At 33.4% G+C, this 23,007-nt stretch overlaps 1 protein-coding gene and 1 long non-coding RNA gene across 2 annotated transcripts in view; one reads left to right on the top strand and one right to left on the bottom strand.

Annotated features, from left to right (window-relative positions):
• Positions 1-9,347: 9,347 nt before the first annotated feature.
• LOC139503461 (uncharacterized) lies at positions 9,348-14,996 on the bottom strand. Its single transcript, XR_011659108.1, has 3 exons — positions 14,848-14,996; positions 11,480-11,548; positions 9,348-9,757 (listed from the first exon to the last, which is right to left on the bottom strand). It is a non-coding gene; the product is annotated as an uncharacterized lncRNA (long non-coding RNA).
• Positions 14,997-20,039: 5,043 nt separating this feature from the next.
• Positions 20,040-23,007, top strand: part of LOC139503459 (phosphonoacetaldehyde hydrolase-like) — a 4,863-nt gene continuing 1,895 nt past the window's right edge. Inside the window, 1 exon segment of the mRNA XM_071293235.1 lies at positions 20,040-20,187. The gene's annotated coding sequence lies outside the window, so the exon portion shown is untranslated.

Consider the following 23,007-nt stretch of genomic DNA (forward strand, 5'->3'; position numbering starts at 1 on the left):
GGAAAGATACAGAGAGGTTCATGAAAACCGACCTACCTAATATACATAATACCATCAAAAATGTAGTCCTAAATGGTAACCGAGTAAATCTTCAAACACTCAATAACCAATTAGAAGAACAATTGCAACAACTATCAAATATGAGGAACTCGCCAACAAACCCCAGTCAGGACTCTAGCATTAATACCTCCCATACTGCAGTCACAATTAAAGATACTGTAATATCTAAACAAAACAGTGAGACAATCTCTATTAAATGTGTAAAATGCGGACGTAACGTTCAGACAAGAGGGGTTCTTTGTACTACTGGTAAACACTGGATTCACTACAGATGTGACTATTTAAATGAAGATGACATTCACAAAATAGAAAATAATACTAGTGACAATACCTACACATGTAAAAAATGTACAGAACCATGTGTTAGTAAAAATAGAATACAAAATCTGATGTTAAAGCCTCCTCCAGAAATTGAATGTTTACACTCTGCAAGGGACATTCTAAACGAAGAGCTACAATTGGATTGCTGCATATGTAATCTACAGATAGATGGTGTTATTATCAACTGTGAAGTATGTACCTTACCCTGTCACCAAATGTGTATTACACGTAACAAAGAGAGCGATGATACAAGCATATGCACCAACTGTATAGGCAATATGGATCAAAGAACTGACTCGTCAAACACAAATGAACCAGATGTTGTTGATATTAGTACTCCAGCTACTCCGCTAAATGTTAATTATTCAAGGAATGATGACGAAGAAAATACAACTGTGAAAAATACATACAGTAGCAACAACACAGCTGTAACACAGAAAGAGAACATCGTAGATCCAAAGGAAATTAAACAAGCTGAATTGAGGCAAAGAGAGACAAAGTTACGTAAGCGTGAGGAAGAGGTAAAACTTAGAGAAAGAATGTTGGAAGAGACGAAGAATGAAAGAACATGGTTTCAATCTCACATACATAAATTAGAAACTAGAATCAAAGAGCTCGAGAGATCAAACGAGATATTACGAAAAGATGTACAATTAATACATAGAACGGAAAGCAGCAACCCGACAATAGTACACACTAACCAAGATGATCAACATGTTAGAAGTACCCCAAAGGATAATAATTTCCTATTAAACAACCTGCAAGACAGAGTCTCCAACTTTATTTTACGTCAAATAGATACACAGTTATCCAAAATGGAAGGAAATTTTAACTTTGAAAATGAAAAGTTTGATAAATCACCACCTAAGGCTACACAGGCACCATCATCAGGTCAAAACCAAAATGTACATATACCACAGCAAAATATAGCGAAACCATCCGTCCAAATTGATACAGATGTGAACTTTGAGGAGCACAACACTCCCATACTACCTAGAAATGGCCATCTACCACAATATACCGGCCCTTTTAATATTCAAAGACCAGAAACACATCATATAATGGGACAACCAATATACTTCCAACCACCTCCGAATATCAACCATCCGCCTCCGAACATTAACCATCCTCTAAAGAAACAAAATATACAGCATCATCCTGCTCAAACCATGACCAACTCTAATGCAAGTCAGGATTACCTAACGACAACTACCAATTCTTTTTTAGAGTTGAATCGCATGATAAACAGACTGACCTAACCTCTAGTCACCGAGAAAGAAACATAGAGTGCAACAACAACAATCAAGACACTCTAAACATTCTATCGTTTAACTGTAAAAACATAAAAACTACAGGTCAATTCTTCCAAGAAATAGAGAAATCCATAGATATTATATTAATTCAAGAACACTGGCTATTTCATTTCGAACTAGAACAATTAAAAGAACTACACCCGAAATTAGTAGGTGTCGGAAAAGCAGTAGATTCAGATAACCCAATTGCGGCCTCTCATGTGCCTCGTGGATATGGTGGTGTAGCAGTGCTTTGGCAAAAATCAATAGACCGTTATATTAAACCACTGCCTGACGGATCAAGTAGATTACAATGTATCGAATTAACCATAGATAAACCACAGATAATTATATCAGCATACCTTCCTACAAAATCCTCAAATGATAGCTACGACATATTTTTAGACTGTTTAGACCAGATTTACGAAATTGTACAAAAGTATGGTGGGACCCATGAAATTATAGTCGGAGGAGACCTTAATGAAGATCTATACAATCCATCCAATAACAGCAGACGCAAACATAAACTCAACGATTTAATGGTGGAATGTAATTTGAAAACTAACTCTAAAGGCCTCACTTTTATAAATGTAAATGGTATTGATACATCTGAAATTGACTATTTTCTATATACTGATCCAAAGTGTGAACCATCGAAAAGACTGATTGATTTACCATCTAATGTATCAGACCATCATCCTATATCAATGCGAATCAAATGTAACATTACTCGAGAACAACAATCAAGGAACTCTGAAAAACAAAAACACAAAATTAGATGGAATAAGGTAGACAAATCTAGGTATGAAGAGACTATCAGCAGAAATATTGGAGATTTTGTAGAAAGGTTAAACTCCGATAAGGTTAATATAGAAGTGATTACCCTTCAAGCAATGGACCTCTTGTCTAATACTGCAAAACAGCTGGACCAGAAGAAAACGTATGGGAAAAATAAATTAAAACTCAATGTGTGGAATCATTAGAAGCAAATAAATTGGCATATAAAAACTGGAAATCAGCCAGTAGACCCCCAAATATTGATAATATACTTTTAACAGAAAAGAAACTCACTAGAAAAAACTTCAGAACAGCCATTAGAAATGAAGAAATCAGAAGAAAGCATAACGAAAGAAATGACATTATTAATTACAATCAAAATGATAAACAGAAATTTTTTAAATTAATACGGAAACAGAGGCAAAACGGAAACACCTTTATCAATGATCTACACGTTGAAAATGAAATATTTGAGAGAAATGATATATTAAAAGGCTGGAACCAACATTTTAGTAAACTTGCAATTCCATCTGAACATCCTGACTTTAACTATCAACATTTAGCACTATGTGAAATGGATTATGTCTCTATAAAAAGGATAAGTGAACATTATGCTACCAGATATGTAGATTTAGACACTATCGAGAAAGCTATAAAATCAATCAATAAAGGAAAAGCTGAAGATGTATTTGGTATATCTATTGAAAATGTGTTATATGCCGGACAACAATTTAAATTATTTTTGCATAAACTGATAAATCGAATGTTCCAAGATAGGGTACTTCCTGACATCATCAAAACATCACCAGTATTTAAAAACAAGGGAGACAAAAACGATGCCAAATATTATCGTGGAATAACAGTCCTTCCCATACTTTTGAAGATCATTGAATTTATTTTACGTATAGACCTAAGATCTGGCTCTCTAAAATTACAGTCCATACTTCAAAAAGGCTTCACGGCAAATACATCACCTTTGAATGCTGCTATTATATTAGAAGAAGTGTATAGGGAATATATGGACAAAAAATTACCTTTCTATATAGTACTATTGGATGCAAAGTCAGCTTTTGATGTTGTTGTTCTAAAAATGTTGTTAAGAAAAGTATATATATCAGGCACTGATCCATCATCTTGGCTACTGATCGATGAAATCCATAAGAACACAGAATCTCGAATAAAATGGTCAACCGAAATCTCAGAAAAATTTTCAGTTCTACAAGGAGTTAAACAAGGCGGTTTATTGAGCGCAGATCTATATAAGGTATATATCGAAGATCTTCTTAGTACATTTGAAAATACTACATCTGGATGTGAGATAGGTGAAACGCTAATTAATGCAGTAGCATGTGCTGACGACGTAGCAATTGTTAGCGAAAACCCACATGAACTACAATACCTTGTGAATATTGCTGCACAATACAGTGAAGATCATCACTATCTCTTACAGCCACAAAAAAAGCGTAGTTATACAAGTACAACCCTCAAACCGAAAAAAATCTGAGGATCCAGTAAGAATATATATAAACAACAATGCAATGCCAATTTCAGATAAATCTCCACATTTGGGCATCTTAAGATCAACAACCAGTCAAAAAACACAAGATGCTACCGTTGAACAGAACATCACCAAATCAAGAAGAGCCGCGTACAGCTTAATGTCAGCCGGTATGCATGGAGAAAATGGACTTGATCCTAGTACTGCTATTCAACTATTCAAAACCTTCGTACAACCCATCTTAACCTATGGTCTCGAAGTCATACTACCAACTTCAAAAAACCTACTTAAATTAGAAACATTTCAGAAGAAAATATTAAAACAAATTTTATCCGTTCCTATATCAGCTCCTGATCCTAGTGTTTACATCATGTCTGGCATTTTACCTATAGAAGCTCAAATTGATCAAAAATCATTAAATTTATTCAACAACATCTGTAACCAAAATGAAAACCATTTAGAAAAGAAAATAGCAAGGAGGCAATTAATAGCAAAAAATCAAGAAAGTAATAGCTGGTTCATAGCGATCAAGAGGGTACTATTCAAATACGATCTACAATCACCAATCGTACTTCTAAACGACCCACCAACAAAATATTCTTGGAAGAAATCCGTTCGTTTAGCAATTGACCATTACTGGAAAAATGCATAAATACAAAAGAGCTGTACTTATAAATCTCTGAAATATCTTGGGACCTCGAACATTTCACCAGGAAAATGCCATACATTATTATCCATTGGAAATACAAGTGACCCAACGAGAGAAGCTGTCCGAATATCTGTGAAACTAAATGTTATTACTGATACGTACATTTTACAATCTCATAGATCAAGATATAATCTAAATGAGACTCCCACTTGTAAATTATGTGATACAGATATCGAAGATCGTTCTCATTTTTTGCTTACATGTAAAATACTCCAATGCATTAGAGAAAGATATCTTAACCAAATCGATGAAATTATCTCTGATTTCTTGAACTTTAGAATGAGGGACATACCAACTGATGACCAACTACAAATTATCTTGGACTGCACTGTGTTACTTTCTCGGTATACAAATGATAATACAGTACTTCAAAGGATAGAAGATTTATCAAGGCAGTTGATTTATGCTCTTCACGTTGCTAGATATAGAACGTTGGACATTAAGAAGAGATAATTGTGCGTCTTTAACAGGAAATAAGTATATTGTTAGTGTGCCGGGAACATTTAGTGCTAATTTTACCGTGATCGATATTGTGTATATATATGTTGTATATATATAGTGTATATAAATGTGGTGATGGATATTATTGACATTATTGTGATGACGGATTACTGTTGTCTGTAGATAGTGAAGAAGGAAAACTGTACTCAATTGAGGTTGTCCCAACGTGGACGGAAAAAGAATACCAGAAGAAGAAGAAGTTGGTGACCTTCTGCTGTTGTTTTTTTCTATGGTCGGGTTGTTGTCTCTTTGGCACATTCCCCATTTCCATTCTCAATTTTATTTGCTCATTGTTGAAGGCCGTACGGTGACCTATAGTTGTTAATGTCTGTGTCATTTTGGTCTGTTGTGGATAGTTGTCTCATTGGCAACATACCACATCTTCTTTTCCTTTTTTATATCTTGTCCTCAATCAAACGACGAATAAAAATAAAGACAATGTGTTATCCCCAAATCTTATTACAAATTAAAATAAAGACAATGTGTTATTTGATCAGACTGTCAACAAAGTGAGAGGTTTATTGCTACAAACGAGGTTTAATCTAACATTTTCTACATCTGAAAATGCCTGTACCAAGTCAGGGATATGACAGTTCTTGTCCATTCGTTTTTGATGTGTGTTGTCATTTGATTTTGCCCTGTGATTACGGACTTTCCGATTGGATTTTCATCTGAGTTCAGTATTTTTGTGATTTTACTTTTTATCCTCAATCACCTGACGAATAAAAATAAAGACAATGTGTTAACTTCAAATCACATTACGAAGAAAATAAAGACATTGTGTTGTCCTAAATCAAATGACGAATAAAAAAGCCATTTGTTAGAAACTATTATATTTACAAACAAAAGTGCTTTTATAATTACATCACTTATTTACAGACACATTGACAATAAAATGAAATTTCAAAACTGTTATTTATTACACGTAATTCTGAATTGAATGTTTCGTTTAAAGACAGAAAGGAGATTCTGATGGCATAAAGAAACAACAGAGACAATGTCAACACAAGAGCCCCCCCCCCCCCCCCCCCCCCCCCCCCCAACAAAACCAACCCCAAACTTTTAATGGTAAATACAGTCCTACACAATTGATGCGATTTCTTAACAATATGTCAAGCTACAAAATCCACCCAGATATATTAATGAATATAACAGACTAACCATCATACGTCATAGTCTCTCATAACTTTTTTTTTAGAGTGGCTCTTGTATGTTTAATGATGTTGTTTTATTAACTATTTGTATGTTTTAATATAATGAAGAGGTGAGACTTAAATAAAATAATGTCTTGTCTTGTCTTGTCTTGTCTACGTTTGCCATGAACGCTAAATATCACGTGATTTATCAAAAGACAATAACATATGAAAAGGTACATTCAGACTTACACCGTCTGGGGTTTCTGACATTGGACAGTCATACCAAAATATTTTATCGATTTTGTATTTACATTGTGTCATAGATCTTTATTTTTCGTTCAGTGTATGTTTACTTGTGTCAATATGTCTTTTGATGGAGTTAAGCCATTTCAATTGATATTTTATAGTGTTTCTTCCTATGTTGTGATGTTACACTATTGTGTCAGGTAAGGGTTAAAGTTGGTACCTATTAAAAAATGTAAACCTTTAAACCCGCTGCATTTGTTTATATATATTAGACCGTTGGTTTTCCCGTTTGAATAGTTTTGCACTAGTCATTTTTGGGGCCCTTTATATCTTGATGTTCGGTGTGAGCCAAGGCTCCGTGTTTAAGACTGTACTTTAACCTATAATGTTTTTTTTTCTTTTAAAAAGTGATACTTGGATGAACGGAGAGTTGTCCCATTGGCACTCACACCGCATTTTCTTGTATATATATCTATGTTTAGACGAGTTGTATATGCATTATGTACACAGCCATGTATCACCATCATTGATGGCGATCCGATGGATACATCTGTTGTAGAGTTGTCACTGACTCAGACGTACTTATAAATATAATTATTTTCTGTGACTGTATATTACATTAATTTGTAGGATCCTTTACTATAGATAATTTAGCTGATCTGTAACAATAACATCTTCATGCCTTATATACCATGTACTGTACGTAGTACGCCGCTAGATTAAAACTGACGAGGAAAGGTAACACACGGCCAGCGAAAGCTCTTTTTTTGAGAGCCCAGGTGGTCATGTGGTCTAGCGGGACGGCTGCAGTGCAGGCGATTTGGTGTCACGATATCACAGTAGCATGGGTTCGAATCCCGGCGAGGGATGAACCAAAAATTTGGGAAAGCAAATTTACAGATCTAACATTGTTGGGTTGATGTTTAGACGAGTTTCATATACATTATGTACACAGCCATGCATGTATCACCATCATTTATTGCGATCCGATGGATACATCTGTTGTAGAGTTGTCACTGACTCAGACGTACTTATAAATATAATTATTTTCTGTGACTGTATATTACATTAATTTGTAGGATCCTTTACTATAGATAATTTAGCTGATCTGTAACAATAACATCTTCATGCCTTATATATCATGCACTGTAGTACGCCGCTAGATTAAAACTGACGAGGAAAGGTAACACACGGCCAGCGAAAGCTCTTTTTTTGAGAGTTCAGGTGGTCGTGTGGTCGTGTGGTCTAGAGGGACGGCTGCAGTGCAGGCGATTTGGTGTCACGATATCACAGTAGCATGGGTTCGAATCCCGGCGAGGGAAGAATAAAAAATTTGCGAAAGCAAATTTACAGATCTAACATTGTTGGGTTGATGTTTAGACGAGTTGTATATATATGAATTAAAACATACAGAAAATACAGTCCTATATGCAGGCGAATTTTATAATTTGCATTGCACAATGTGTCAGTTTCTCTGAATTGCTGTATAAGGTCTTTACAATTCATCCATGGGATGTGTACAAATAGATATTTCAGACTTAGAAACTTTGGTGCTGTTTTGTTGTTATTGAATTTAAACAAGCTTTTTCATTCAATTTCAGTACTCTCTGATTAATATTTTATGTCTTAAATCTTATTTGTAAAAAGTAAAATCACAAAAATACTGAACTCCGAGGAAAATTCAATCGGAAAGTCCCTAATCACATGGCAAAATCAAATGACAAACACATCAAACGAATGGGCAACAACTGTCATATTCCTGACTTGGACAGACATTTTCAAATGTAGAAAATGGTGGATTGAAGCTGGTTTTATAGCGCTAAACCTATCACTTGTACGACAGTCTCATCAAATTCCGTTATTATTACAACGATGCGTGAACAAAAGTTCATGAATAAGTTTCATGTGTTTTCTGTCGATCTGATGTCAATATAAAATGCCGGACGTATAATTTGATAACTACATGTATATGTCACCGTACGGTATTTAATACTTTAAAACCCATACCGCACAGTAGGCTAACAAACTGCCGATTTTTCGACATCTTTATTTCCGTAGTGGTGATTATAGAAAATATGCTGGTCCTCACTTTTATTTCTATTGTAAAATTCAAAACTTTCGTCTTTGGTGATTCTTTGGCAATGGTGGTCACATCCTTCGGACCGTTACTTATCCAGATATCTCTGTAAAAAGGCTCCGAAATTACAAAGCAACACAATTCAATCTAGAAAACTAATGGGCTGGTTGATGTATACAAAACGAAAAACTAAAAACAAATTTGATATACAGCTTCAAATGATAACCTGTGAATTACGGGCTCCTGTATATCTTGGAACAGGCAAATACAGAATGTGGCGGGGTTAAGCATGATTGATGCAACAAATCCTCAGTCCTTAACCTAGTGTTGTGATGTAATTGTACTACTAAGACTACATTGTACAAATATTGTATGAAAACTTCATCAGCTCTAACTCAAAATATGGACAAAATATTAAGGGGTCTTGATTTATTTTGACTGTTTCCGACTTTTTTTTAGATGAACCAAATGAGTACTTAACTTTAAAAACCTTTACTGTGTCGGGGTATTTATAGCCTACTTTTTTTTCATTGCTGACCTACATGTATAAGTGGTTAAATCAATGTCGTTCTGTCTCTGGTTGAGGCAAGTTGTCTCATTAGCAGATCATACCCCTATATATCTTTTTATCTTTGTAAAGGAAGAAAGTTTAACAGATGTATTAATTATACATCTGTATTAAAGACGAAATGTTTTGATCTTAAGATCAATTAAAATGTAACATCGAGATCAGTATATTTTATTACTTAGACAAAAGATATCCGGAAAATGTAGAAAAGTGATCTCCATATACTTTGTCGGTCCCTCCTGTTCTAGCCTTAATATACACTTTATCTCCCGTCCTTAGTTCAATGAAGGACGTCACTGTGTGGGCTCCGAAGTTCGATTTAGCAGCATAGCCTCCGGTATAGAATTGGTTGTTCTTGTTCAGCTGGAAGTGAACTACACCGCCACCGTTAGCCATTATAGTGCAGGAGAAGATATAGATTCCATTCTGTTTTGTAGTAAATATTCCGGTCCTAGAGTCGTATCCTCCCCCGACATTGATCTTTGCATCATCAAACTTTACAATATCTTTTATGTTAGACAAAGTTTGAGATGTTTTTAAAGATGCAAAAAATGATGGTCTTCGTTCGAGATCTAAAAATAAAAAAATTGTCATTACCTTTTGATTAAATTAGGGTTTGAACAGAGTCTGTCAGATTAGAATCCATGTAACCAGACCTTCTTTAATGCTAACACGAGTCATTCGGTTTCTTGAGACTCCTGCTCGCTTATGATATGCATAATCTTGCTCCATTTGGAGATTGTCTGTCGTTTAGTGTATTTCTTTATTTAACAAAGGGGGTGAGAAGTAAATAAAAGACGAGGAATTAATTTTCATTCGATCTATAATGTATATATGTTCCGGACCATACGCGTATGGTCATGACCATATGGATATATACTTATATGGTCCAACCATACGCGTACGGTCGGACCATACGCGTATGGTCGGGGTAATTAACACTCGGTTACAGTTTACTTTTTAAACTTATAAACTATTCAGATAGTATAACAGTTCATTAAAAAGACGCTATCATATAGATGATTTTATTATTATATTATAATAAAAATTAACTAAATATAAGAATTAGAAGTTTCACATAGTTAATTTTATTTTATTTTACTATGCGAAAACTATGATAAACACATTTTATACAGATGGTCATAACCGATGGTCATTACCGATTTTTTTTTTATTACGAGTGACTTAAAAAAAATAAAAATTTCTTGAACTGTTACACATTGAAGATTATAAGGCACTGGAAAGTAACATAGTTTATTTAATTTGTCTTGTGAATATGGTGTATTGCAGTCATGTTACGATATTTGAGATCTATTGCTTTTTAAAAACACCGGTGACATATCGGAATGGCCCAAGACCTCGAAATCACTGTACGCAGCTACAAAAAGGCTAGCTTTTCACTCGTAAACAAAAGGTGTAAATGAAAAGGATCGTGCACAACCAAGACTTGCAACTGCAAAAAAGCAATGATACCGTGTGGAAGTAAATGTCACCCCAAGCCTACATACAAGAATGTAAGAGATGAAAACTAACTATGGCATCAATGTTTAATTTTTACGTAGTATTTGAATTATAAAAATAATACACTGTCATGTAAGTAAACCATCATTGTTTTTTTAGATAAAGTTTTTGTATTATTCAAACTTTTAAATGTAATTAAAAAAAAATACCTTTATGGTCAAAATACTCATATGGTCCGGCCCGTTAATAACCAAACGAGTATTATACTCATATGGTCCGACCATACGCGTACGGTCGGACCATACGCGTATGGTCCGACCATATATATACGAGTACACGCATATGGTCATGACCATACGTCTTATTATTACGCGTATGGTCCAAATACTTACATGGTCCGGAACATATACATACCGAACAATATCACTTACATTTTTCAATAAAACAAACAGGAGAACTTCGTTTCAAATTCTTTTTATTTCTTTTTTTCTCTGTTATATTTAAATGTATATAGTAGCACTACCATAAATTTGTGTTTCCGATCTTTTGTGTGCATGTGCGCTGGATTGGTATATAAAGACTTTTCTCATTATTATAATTTCTTTTAAACAGACTAACTTTTAGTTGTTAAACAAGATGGCATTTGAATAGTTCGTTCTTATAAAAATTTCGATTATCTGGAAATTTGGATAATGTGTTAGAAGTTTTATTATCACTAAATACAGTAAGGTATTATAAATCCTCGCGAAATCAGTTGGTGTTATTTGTTGCCATTGTGACTGACAAAAATATCATGATTTTGTAAAAATTCTTAGCTTAACACATGAACATACCATCCTTCAAATTAGGAGTTCCTCTCATGATCATATGCAGAAGGTCTTCTGTTACACATGTTGTTTTTCCTAAAACAAAAAGCAACATTAGTTGGAGTATCGAGTATACAAATGGTAGCCAATTAAGGGAGTTCGCTCCTCAGTTCCAAACTTATCAAAACACTAGTTTATATAGATAGGGGATTACTTTAGGAATCAAAAGACAAGTTTCAGTTCTCAAAAACTATCAAAAAATAAGTAAAAACATTTTATTAGACTGTTACAGATTGCTTATCATTATACATGCAAAAGATTTATAAAAAGAAAAATGGGGGTCGATGGGCAAAAGTTTTAAGGCATTCAAATGGATAAAACTAGAGGATTTCGAAAATCTGACAAAAATTTTAAAACATGACAAGCGAACTTCCTTAAATACATCTCACAAATGCTATTTGTATGATCAAATATTGTTATAGCTAGTCAAATAACCAATTATATAATCTGTACGCCTAAAAATCACTTTACACCAACTGGCCGGATTAAACAACTTTTGAAAATACTAGAACTTATCGGTATAAATTTGCAAACGTTATTGAAGTCAGCATATACCATCACCATCACTATGTATACATACATCAACATGTAGATTTTAATTAGCGCGAGTATGTGGATCTGCAATAACTGAGTCTGATTTTAGTAACATATATACATAAAAAGTAAAATAACAAAAATACCGAACTCCAAGGAAACCCAAAACGGAAAGTCCCCAATCAAACGCGGGCAAAATCAAATGACAAAATACATCAAACGAAGACAACAACTGTCACATTCCTGACTTGGTACAGGCATTCTCAAATGTAGAAGATGATGGAGTGGGCCTGGTTTTAAAAGCACGTAACACCCTAGTGGATTAGGATTGTTTCAAACAAGTAACAGCATGTTATGCAGTTCTTTCTCTATTCTAGAGATCATTCTAGTAAGATATACTTCTAAAAGCAAAAACACAGTGTTCAGGTCTATATGAAAAAGAAGATGTGGTATGATTGCCAATGAGACAGCTCTCCACAGGAGACCAAAATGACACAGAAATTTACAACTATAGATCACCATACGGCCTTCAACAATGAGCAAAGCCCATACCGCAAAGTCAGCTATAAAAGGCCCCGAAATGACAATGTAAAACAAGAAAATTAACGGCCTTATTTATTAACAAAAATCTCGCCCCTTGTCATTTATCATTGTGAATGAAACAGCATCTATAGGCGCCAACATTGTATGCAAAGTGTGCCCTAATTTGATTGATTGCCAAAAAAGGGGTTATAAAAAAGATCATGAGAAGACGAGAAATGAGCAAAAAGCAACAGGCGACTAGAGATTAAATTTTTTTTTTTAAATATAAAGAGACCAAATATGACACAGAAATTAACAACTATAGGTCACTGTACGGTCTTCAACTATGAGCAAATCCCATACCACAGAGTCAGCTATAAAAGACCCCGAACTGACAAATGTAAAAAAAACTAACGGCCTAATTTATGTACAAAAAATGAATGAATAACAAAAATGTAACACATCAACAAACGATAATCACTGAATTACAGGCATCAGACTTGGGACAGCACATACATACAGAATGTGGCGGCTTTAAACAGGTTAACGGGGTCCCAACCCTCCCCTAACCTGGGACAGTGTTGTAACAGTACAACAAAAGAACGAACTATAAAAATCAGTTGAAAAGGGCTTTACTCATCAGACGGATACAAATAGAATTACATCTAACAAAAACACAGAGTGGACGTGGCCGAGTACTTGTATATCCCAACAAATTAAGTACAGATCTGAGGATACAGTTATCAACAGATTGTAAATCCATGAATGTGTATATGTATATAACAAACATAATTAGTTTTCTTTTAATTTACTGATAACAAAACCAATAATAATACCAATAAAAACAATATTCAATGATATAATTACAGTGTTGAGTTGGTAACCTTTTTGATATGTTTATTCAAAGGAACGATAAGTTTATCAGGATCGTTTACAACATTTCCTTAAAAATGAGGATGTGCAATTCCGATTAAGATAAGTTTACTACAGGTACAACCAAACTTTAAAACCAAATGGTTATATCTATGGAAGAATTTAGTACAGGTTTAAAGTATTTTGTGGTATGATCGGCGCAAATATAAGACAAAATCTACGCATGTGAAAGAATAAGAAAAATGAAATGCAGATCGGCGCAAATGCAAAAAGTTGAGATCAAAATTTATATTTTATTATTTTTATTAGAACGAAGGCTAAATATAGTGTAGTATTTTTTGTGTCCATTTGTGTTAAATTTCCACAAGATATCATTGCTAGAAACAACGTCATAGAGCTTTTATGTCACTACCATGTTGCGTTAGTTGATGCACATAAACAATAAGCTGTTTGGTCTTTAATTAAATCAAAAAGTCACAACAGACATGGGCATAGAGAGCAAGTTGTAACATATAAACACCATAAGATGGTGTCAAAGGAACATCGCCATCCAAAAAGGGAAAATCAACAATAGGGAACACAAAATCGTCCCTCAGTTTGTCGTAAATTGTAGTGTGGAGTTTCGCGTGTAAAACCGTAATACCTAAATCTAGGAAAGGGCATTTATTACCGTTTAAATCAGATTTATTTATAAAGTAAGTTCCTTTGGATAAATTTCGGTAGTACATGTAGAAAATTCTTGATTATTTAACGAAAAAATATCATCAAGATAACGGTAAGTGTTGTTGAATTTATCAATGAAATGCAATTTAGACAGGTCTTTACTGATTTTGTTCATAAACTCTGATTCATAACAGTAAAAAAACAAGTCTGCTATTAAAGGGGCGCAATTAGTGCCCATTGGAATACTTACAACATGTCGATAAACTTTGTTGTTGGCTCTGCGGAAAAGTGCTTCATATAAATTGAAAGTTTATAAGCACATCGAGTCTTATATATACGGACCTCTACTGAGACCCCCTAGTGTAAATGGCAAATCGACAGCAATAATTAGTAATAAGGGATTCAGAAAAAGTTGTCTTTATGTTCCCTAAAGTCAGCAATCTCCTGAGTCGGCGCACCTCTGGAGGTTGTTGTGGAATAGTTGTTGTGGAATAGCGTAGTCTCGATTATCCAGACGCTCCATATGCATTGTTGGCTGTAAGAACGATAACTCTGGTGCATCGAGACTAGGAATAGCGCAGAGACAGCCGAAAAATGAAGACTCCACCTGACGACGGAACTGGATCAGCATTTCGATGTTTACAGGGTAATCAAGCAAAACTATTACAAATCACTAAAAACTGTTGTTTACAAGGTATATATATAATGTAGCTCAGTATGCACTTTTAATATTATATTCTTACCTGGATTACAACTGGTTGCTACTTTCCCGCAATAAGCGCACAATAAAACCAAAACGAGGGTCGTCGAAATGATTTTACTAGTGATGAATTGTTGGTGCTAGTTTAGACTCCGTTATTTAGTGTTCCTTCATTTGTAGTTTCTGACATGTTATTGTATGACAACACTGTTGTAATGTGATATACTAATTACATTTTGTCACGCATTGTCATGTAATAATTACATTTTGTCACGCATTGTCATGTAATAATTACATTTTGTCACGCATTGTCATGTAATAATTACATTTTGTCACGCATTGTCATGTAATAATTACATTTTGTCACGCATTGTCATGTAATAATTACATTTTGTCACGCATTGTCATGTAATAATTACATTTTGTCACGCATTTGTCTTGTAATGATTAAAATTGAGAATGGAAATGGGGAATGTGCCAAAGAGACAACAACCCGACCATAGAAAAAAAAACAACAGCAGAAGGTCACCAACAGGTCTTCAATGTAGCGAGAAATTCCCGCACCCGGAGGCGTCCTTCAACTGGCCCCTAAACAAATATATACTAGTTCAGTGATAATGAACGCCATACTAATTTCCAAATTGTACACAAGAAACTAAAATTAAAATAATACAAGACTAACAAAGGCCAGAGGCTCCTGACTTGGGACAGGCGCAAAAATGCGGCGGGGTTAAACATGTTTGTGAGATCTCAACCCTCCCTCTATACCTCTAGCCAATGTAGAAAAGTAAACGCATAACAATACGCACATTAAAATTCAGTTCAAGAAAAGTCCGAGTCATATGTTCAACTAGAAGTAAGTATTCAAAGTACTACACAGTCATTCCCAAAAAAATGGGTACAATTACAAAATTTCAGTGTCGCCGGCAAATAACCACAAAATGCAAGCTTAACATATGTCACAGATAATATTTTTCGTGTTCTAAGTGATAAATATGTATACTAAAATAAAATTATATTCTTTTGTGATGTATATCGTAAATATATTTGTGTGATTTTCTATTCAATATACGGAAATCACACGAATTCCGAATGTCGCCAAGAAAAACTCCAAATATCGGTGTTAATTAAAATACTTTATATCATGTAAATCATGATTAGATTTGCTTTTTTTATTTGACACTATATTGATTTTTATCCACAAAAATATTTTAGAATCAAAAGTTATAATATACACTTTGATTTACCCATTAAACCAATGTCGCCGATAAACGTATAACCTACCGTAACGTATCTTTAGGTACAGTCAAAACATATTTATATGATTGGAAATCATGCCCAAAGTGACTTTAAGCAAAGTTGATACATCAAATTTTAAAATCTTGCCTTTAACTTTTATTGCAATGAAACGAAAAATTATAAAAAATCTTCTCTTTCTCTTTTTTTCGATTGTCGCATATAAGAATCCAACCTACGTAACGCGTATTTTGGAACGCACTAACCAAGAACAAATCAAAATGATGATTATTTCATTAAAAGCACCCATAAAGCTTCTCAATAATCAGTTTTGAGAAAGCAACTCAACAATATTGTTACATATTTCCATGTATAACGTAAATAAAACTAACCTCCGTTAAAATAACCTCCGTGACGCAGTTATTTACAGTTAAGTTGTCAGACTTTTTTATCAGTATCAGCGGCTGCCGACACTGCCGAAAGTCATTTTTGTAGCAGACATCATTTAATTTATTATAAAGAAAACAGACAAACAAAATACAGATTTTGAAAAAAAAATGTTGTTTTGAGAAAGGTAGGTTAACTTGTTTTTTCCCTTTTATGTGAGCAACATTATAACGTTTAATAAACGTTATATCAGCCATTTTCTTAGATTTAAAATAGTCTACAACACAACTTGTGTAATTACGACGACAATCATAACTCTAACAGCGGTTTATGGCAAACATTTTCAAGATTATTTAGGACTCATCAATGTAACGGAGGTTATGCAAATAAAAAAAATCTAAAGATGCATGTAAACACGATCATACCAATTGAAATTCTTGTACATTGTTATAGATACCAAATCAGTTCATCAATTATCACTAATAAAAATCAAAAGGTGATGTCAATCATAGACGACATCATTGATTTACGTTACGGAGGATAGAAATTTAAGGAAAAAAAGTTTTTTTTCTCTAACAGGACTCTTTTTAGATAACGATTTACTAAGAAAAATGTTTAATTCTGTTGTCTTGTTTGTCATTTAATTTCAATATTTACATTCATTTATATGTTTGCTGTTGGTAAGAATTGGAATTGTCCGTTATGGAGGTTTTAAATGTCGTTACGGAGGATAGAAATTTTCGAAATGATACTATTTTCAGACTCCAAAACTTCATAGTTGAGTATAATACATACATTATGGTGTGAAGGAAGATGACATTATCTGTATAGAGCTAATAAAATTAAGTTGAACAGTATTCGGTTTAGGTAAAACATATTTTTGAGTGAAAGTTCATGAATCGTTACGGAGATTTTGACAAGAACAAGTCCATTTGACTAAAAGAAACATATAACTTGATAGAACAGTTTTTTAGTTTGTAATGTCAATAAATTGTTCAGAAAAGCTAGCATTAAAGAGTTAAGTGTTACTATGTATCAGCATTCAGATACTGGTTTGATATCAACCTCCGTAACAAAGATGGGGGTGTGGATTAATACAAGCATAAAAAATACATACAAGTGATTCAAAACATAAATAATAGGGTTTATCCTGGAAAGCTGTATTATGAAACTAAAATATTATACAGCATAACATTTCATTAGTTTAAATTTATTACTAAATAAGTTGTGAAAACTGCTTATTTGAATTATTTTTTAAACACTATATTAATTCAGACCTTAAAATTGGTATTTGCTTTCAATATATACAGAATAATACGTATAAATCAGTTTGCTATGGTGGTAAATGTAACCCATTTCACATGAGCCTGGATTTAAATCTTGTGTTTTTCTCTAATGCAATTTTTAAGATGACTTTATACAACACTAACCTCCGATACGTTCATACTTACCTTGTCTTACAAAAAATGCTAAAACTAGAAAACAACTAAAATGGTGTAAGTAAAAATTTAAAAAATGACAGACTAGATATAGACACAGAAGAAAACAACACTCTCTCTTTGCTCAGTTGAAATTTATTTTTTAACAGTGTCTACATTCGAATTGTACCCATTTTTTGGGAATGACTGTACAGTTTTAAAATTACACAATGTATTTTTTTGTTTCTGATATTGCAAAACTAAGGTCAAACTAAAAAGTATGTGTGTTTACTGTCACATGCTGAAAAAAACTAGGGTAGGTAGGTAGGGATTTTATTTTTAATTTTTTACATTGAGTCTATGGGAGCAACATTGTAACTTTAACAGTGCTTATTAATCAAAAATGGCCAAAAAAATTAAGGTCAGGGAAAAAAGTTAGGGTAGGAAGGGGTACAGTAAACACGATTTTTTTGGTCAGATAAAGATATTAAAAAAATGTTTTATGCAGTTCAGTCTCAATTTAAAATAGAAGATGTGGTATGACTGCCAATTAGACAACTGTCCACAAGAGACTAACATGACACAGACATTAACAACTATAGGTTACTGTACGGCCTTCAACAATGAGCAAAGCCCATACCGCATAGTCAGCTATAAAAGGCCCCGATAAATAAAAAAATGTTTTATGCAGTTCAGTCTCAATTTAAAATAGAAGATGTGGTATGACTGCCAATTAGACAACTCTTTACCAGATATAAAAAAGAAGATGTGGTATGATTGCCAATGAGACAACTGTCCACAAGAGACCAACATGACAAAGACATTAACAACTATAGGTCACCGTACGGCCTTTAACAATGAGCAAAGCCCATACCGCATAGTCAGCTATAAAAGGCCCCGATAAATAAAAAAATGTTTTATGCAGTTCAGTCTCAATTTAAAATAGAAGATGTGGTATGACTGTCAATTAGACAACTCTTTACAAGATATAAAAAAGAAGATGTAGTATGATTGCCAATGAGACAACTGTCCACAAGAGACCGACATGACACAAAAATTAACAAATATAAGTCACCGTACGGTCTTCAAAATGAGCAAAGCCCAGTCCGCATAGTCAGCTTTACCCATTTTATGATTATGGCGTCTCAGATCTAGGTTTGGCATCTGTTTGCACCTGTCCCAAGTCAGGAACCTGGTGTTCAGTGGTTGTCGTTTGTTGATGTTGATCATATTTATAAGTTTTCTCGTTTCTCTTTTTTTTTTCTTTTTTTTTTTTTAAGTTTGGACCTTTGGTTTTCCTGTTTGAATGGTTTTACATTAGTCATTTGTGACAACCTTAATAGCTTGCTGTTCGATGTGAGCCAATGCTTCGTGTTGAAGGCCGTACTTTGACCTATATAGGATTACATTTACAAATTGTGACCTGGATGGAGAGTTCTCATGTTTCTGGTCAGATGGCTTCATATACATTGACATACATGTAATTCAGCAGAGTATAATATGTTTGATTATTATATTTATCTTACAAAAGGTATGGCATCGTGTGACGAAATATTGAGATTCGACTTTGCGAGGGTTTAATAGCCAGTCAAAATGGTAAAACACCCTTATATTAGTAGCAAATATTAGGACATTGTATGTTTTCAACGACCGGATTTTAAGAGATATTTGTTGCATTTTAAGCTTCAAATCGTTGCAAATCAAGTATGAATTATAATTTCTGTAACAAGCTTTTTATACAGCAATATATACTGAGCCAGTGGCAAATATTTCTTTGTGAAAAGGGCTCCTACTGCAGTGATAATCCTCAAATGTGGCCGGTTAGTTTTTCAGTAGTATAATCAAGTATCTGTCCCTTATATCATCCTTGATCATCCTTGAGTTTAAATACCTTTTAGAGATCTTTAGAATTTCAGACTCATTCGGACTCTTATTTCAGACTCATTCGGCCTCTTATTTTATCCATGAATTGTCTTTTGTTTTAATGGTTTGTTAAAAATTATTTATGTACGATTTTTTCCATAAAATTTTATATTCATTGCAGAAATTCTTTATTTATTACAATTTAAATTATACATAAAATTAAAAAGCTTTAAAAGCTGCCTTGACTTAATTCTCCATACGCGTATATTTTCAGAGCATGATAAATATTATTTTAGTGAAAATTCCTGGATCCGCAACTGAATAAAACTAACACGTATACAAAAATACAGTTTACAGAAAGGTTAATCTGAAGGCAGAAATATACATATATAAATGTGTGAATCAATTGTGATTATATGTGTTTTATTGATTTCATGTTCTTATAAACAAAACAATCAGGAAATTTGTTCTCTTGTCTGGTAAGTCGCGTCTGATTGAATGTCCCTTTGGTATCTATCGCCTAAAATATCAAAAATATATTAGGGTAAGCGTATTACTCATTAATTTTATTCAGACGATCTGATTTGAAATAACATGTCCATATATGGCATTCATTAGTTGAACTGTACACATCAAGGTTTTGTTTTGAATCTGCGTAGTATTTTTCTGAAGCCGAGTGTATGATTATTATTTTGTATTATGTAATTTTCTTAAGATAATAAAGTTATAAGGATAGTTTAATTATAAGCTAAATAACATACATATATAAATACTCAAATTGAGATGTTTTATAAATTAATTAAGATATCTTATATATCAAATTATAGCTATCTGTTTTGCTTCGTTCATAAGATAACTTATAAACTCTTCTTTTTTAATTCTTAAGATATCTTATCAACTAAATAACCTATGACTGTCAATTGTCCTAAACATGCATGAAATATTTGCCACTAGACGTTTAGCAAAAAACAATAAAATATGGTTGTTAATGTCGGTTCAAAAGCTGACATGAGCTTTTTGTATCTATGCAAGTATGTTATAGACATGTCCGTCTTTAAATAAAGCGTTTACACATTTATTTTAGCCTCTTATCAATGTTGTTCATCTTCAAACGTAGACCCGAAAAAGCTACATCAACTAAGGGAGCTACCATTTGATTTTTATGGGGGGGGGGGGGGGCTAGGATGAAAAATTTTGTCCTGCCTTTTTTTTAGTTGTAATCTCTGTCCAGCCTTTTTATTTTTCACTCTATTCGGTCCTGCCATATTTTTTATTAGCTTGTCCTGACTTTTTTTCATAAATTGTCATCCTGCCTTTTTTTTTTTGCAAAGTGTCTCATCCTGCCTTTTTTTACTCAGAACTCCTGTCCTGCCTATTTTTCAAATTTCATCCTAGCCCCCCCCCCCCCCCCCCCCCCCCCCCCCCCCCCCCCCCCATAAAAATCAAATGGTAGCTCCCTAATTACATAAAGTATACTGTTGATACATTTATAATGGGTCACGTGTCAAACATCCAGTGTCTTATTAAACGTCAACATGTTAATATGATATAGATATAAACCCTGTATTGTACTAGACCGACCATCTGAGCCTTATTTTTAACCTACTTTACAACTGGTAAAAGTCCGTGCATGCACTATACTCGATTTGTACTTTTAATAACCTTGACATATAATAATATCTTTAAGTGAAGCACCAAGGTTGCAGGGTCATGACACAGGTCACCAGGAATGATAACGTCTGAATCCTGGTCATTACAGCCTTCTTTACCTCTACTTACATTTTTGGGTAATAGAAATGCCAGGGGCAGATTTTGAAAGCATGGCATGAAATTGGCGAAGGAAAAGGAAACTTGTAGTATATATTATGTTTATTTAACATCCAACAATCAATACAAAACATAACGAACTCGTCTTTTTTGTTACAACACAATTCAACTAATCAATCACTTTGCCATAGTTTAATAACGCGTACTTTTTTTCTTTTCTTATAAGGGTCATTATAAAAAAAAACATGCAAAACTATGTTATTTGGTATGTTTACTAGTAAGTAAAAAAACATGAAAATATATCAAAATGTATCAAAATAACACTTGCATATGTTAGATATGAATGTTTTGTGATACACTATATATACAGTTTACAGTATGAAATGTTATAAAAACATGCATCCTTAATGTTTCCTTAGATATAGCCAGAATCAACTGTTATTTTTTTACTATAAATCCTTTCAAACCTGAAATAGGACTATTCATACCATTTGTTATTAGGATTTATCCCTTTTTTTATTGCATTTTGGTACATACAAAAAAAAATTAATGATTTGGGAGGTGTATGTTGGTTTTATAATAAAAAAATTCACCAAATGGAAAAGTCTCATTTTTAAAGAGGGTGGTAAAGGGTTATTTTCGTGCAACGTGATCGCCGTTTTTTATTTCACGTTCAACGTGTTTTTACTTTTTTATTTGACGTACAGTCGTGCAAGACGGGTGCCTCGTTCAACGTGTTCTGCTTATTTAATTTTACGTGCATCGTGATTTTCAAAGTCTTATTTTGCGTGCTCGGTATTTTTCAAATAAAATTCAAACACTTGGCAGGGATCGTCAAGAAATACCTTTTTAAAAGCCGTAAACCAATTATATCATAAATGTGTATACTAAATCGGGAATATCATGTAAAACAAAGAGTTAATATATACAAGAAGGTCACAAAAGGTTCAAATAAAAGTATTTATTTTTCGTGCAACGTTCATTACAGAAATTATTTCACGCTCAACGTGAAATTATGTCTTATTTCACGTTTTTTTTCGTGCAAGCACCCCCCCTTTACCACCCTCTTTAAAGTCAATGGTGTAACCAAAAGACTAATTGGTAGGGTATGTAAGAGTTATCTTTCTCAAGATTTCAGCAGTTCAATAGTTTCTCCCTTAGCAATGTTACCTGTAAGCATGTTATGCAAAAGAAAACAAACGTTTATGTTGAAAATTTAGTGAAAAAATCTTAAAAGTAAGTAAAAGCTATATCATAAATGAAAATAGAGTCCATGGTGTATCCTTATAAAAATCATTTTTGAAAACATTTCCTGAACTTTGAATTATGAAATATATTGATTATAGAAACATGCACCAGTAACAACATATAGAATAGGGGAATGTAGCACTTATTTCGTAACTAAATCTTAAAATACACAGTAAATCATTGGTGTTACTGTCAATGGTGAGACCATTTTGATAAAATAACACCATTGACCAGTTTAGTAACACCACTGAATATATCAAAACAATCAGCATTGTTTTGTGTTT

This window comes from Mytilus edulis, chromosome 14, assembly GCF_963676685.1.
Source record: "Mytilus edulis chromosome 14, xbMytEdul2.2, whole genome shotgun sequence".
Classification (NCBI taxonomy): Eukaryota; Metazoa; Mollusca; class Bivalvia; order Mytilida; family Mytilidae; genus Mytilus; species Mytilus edulis.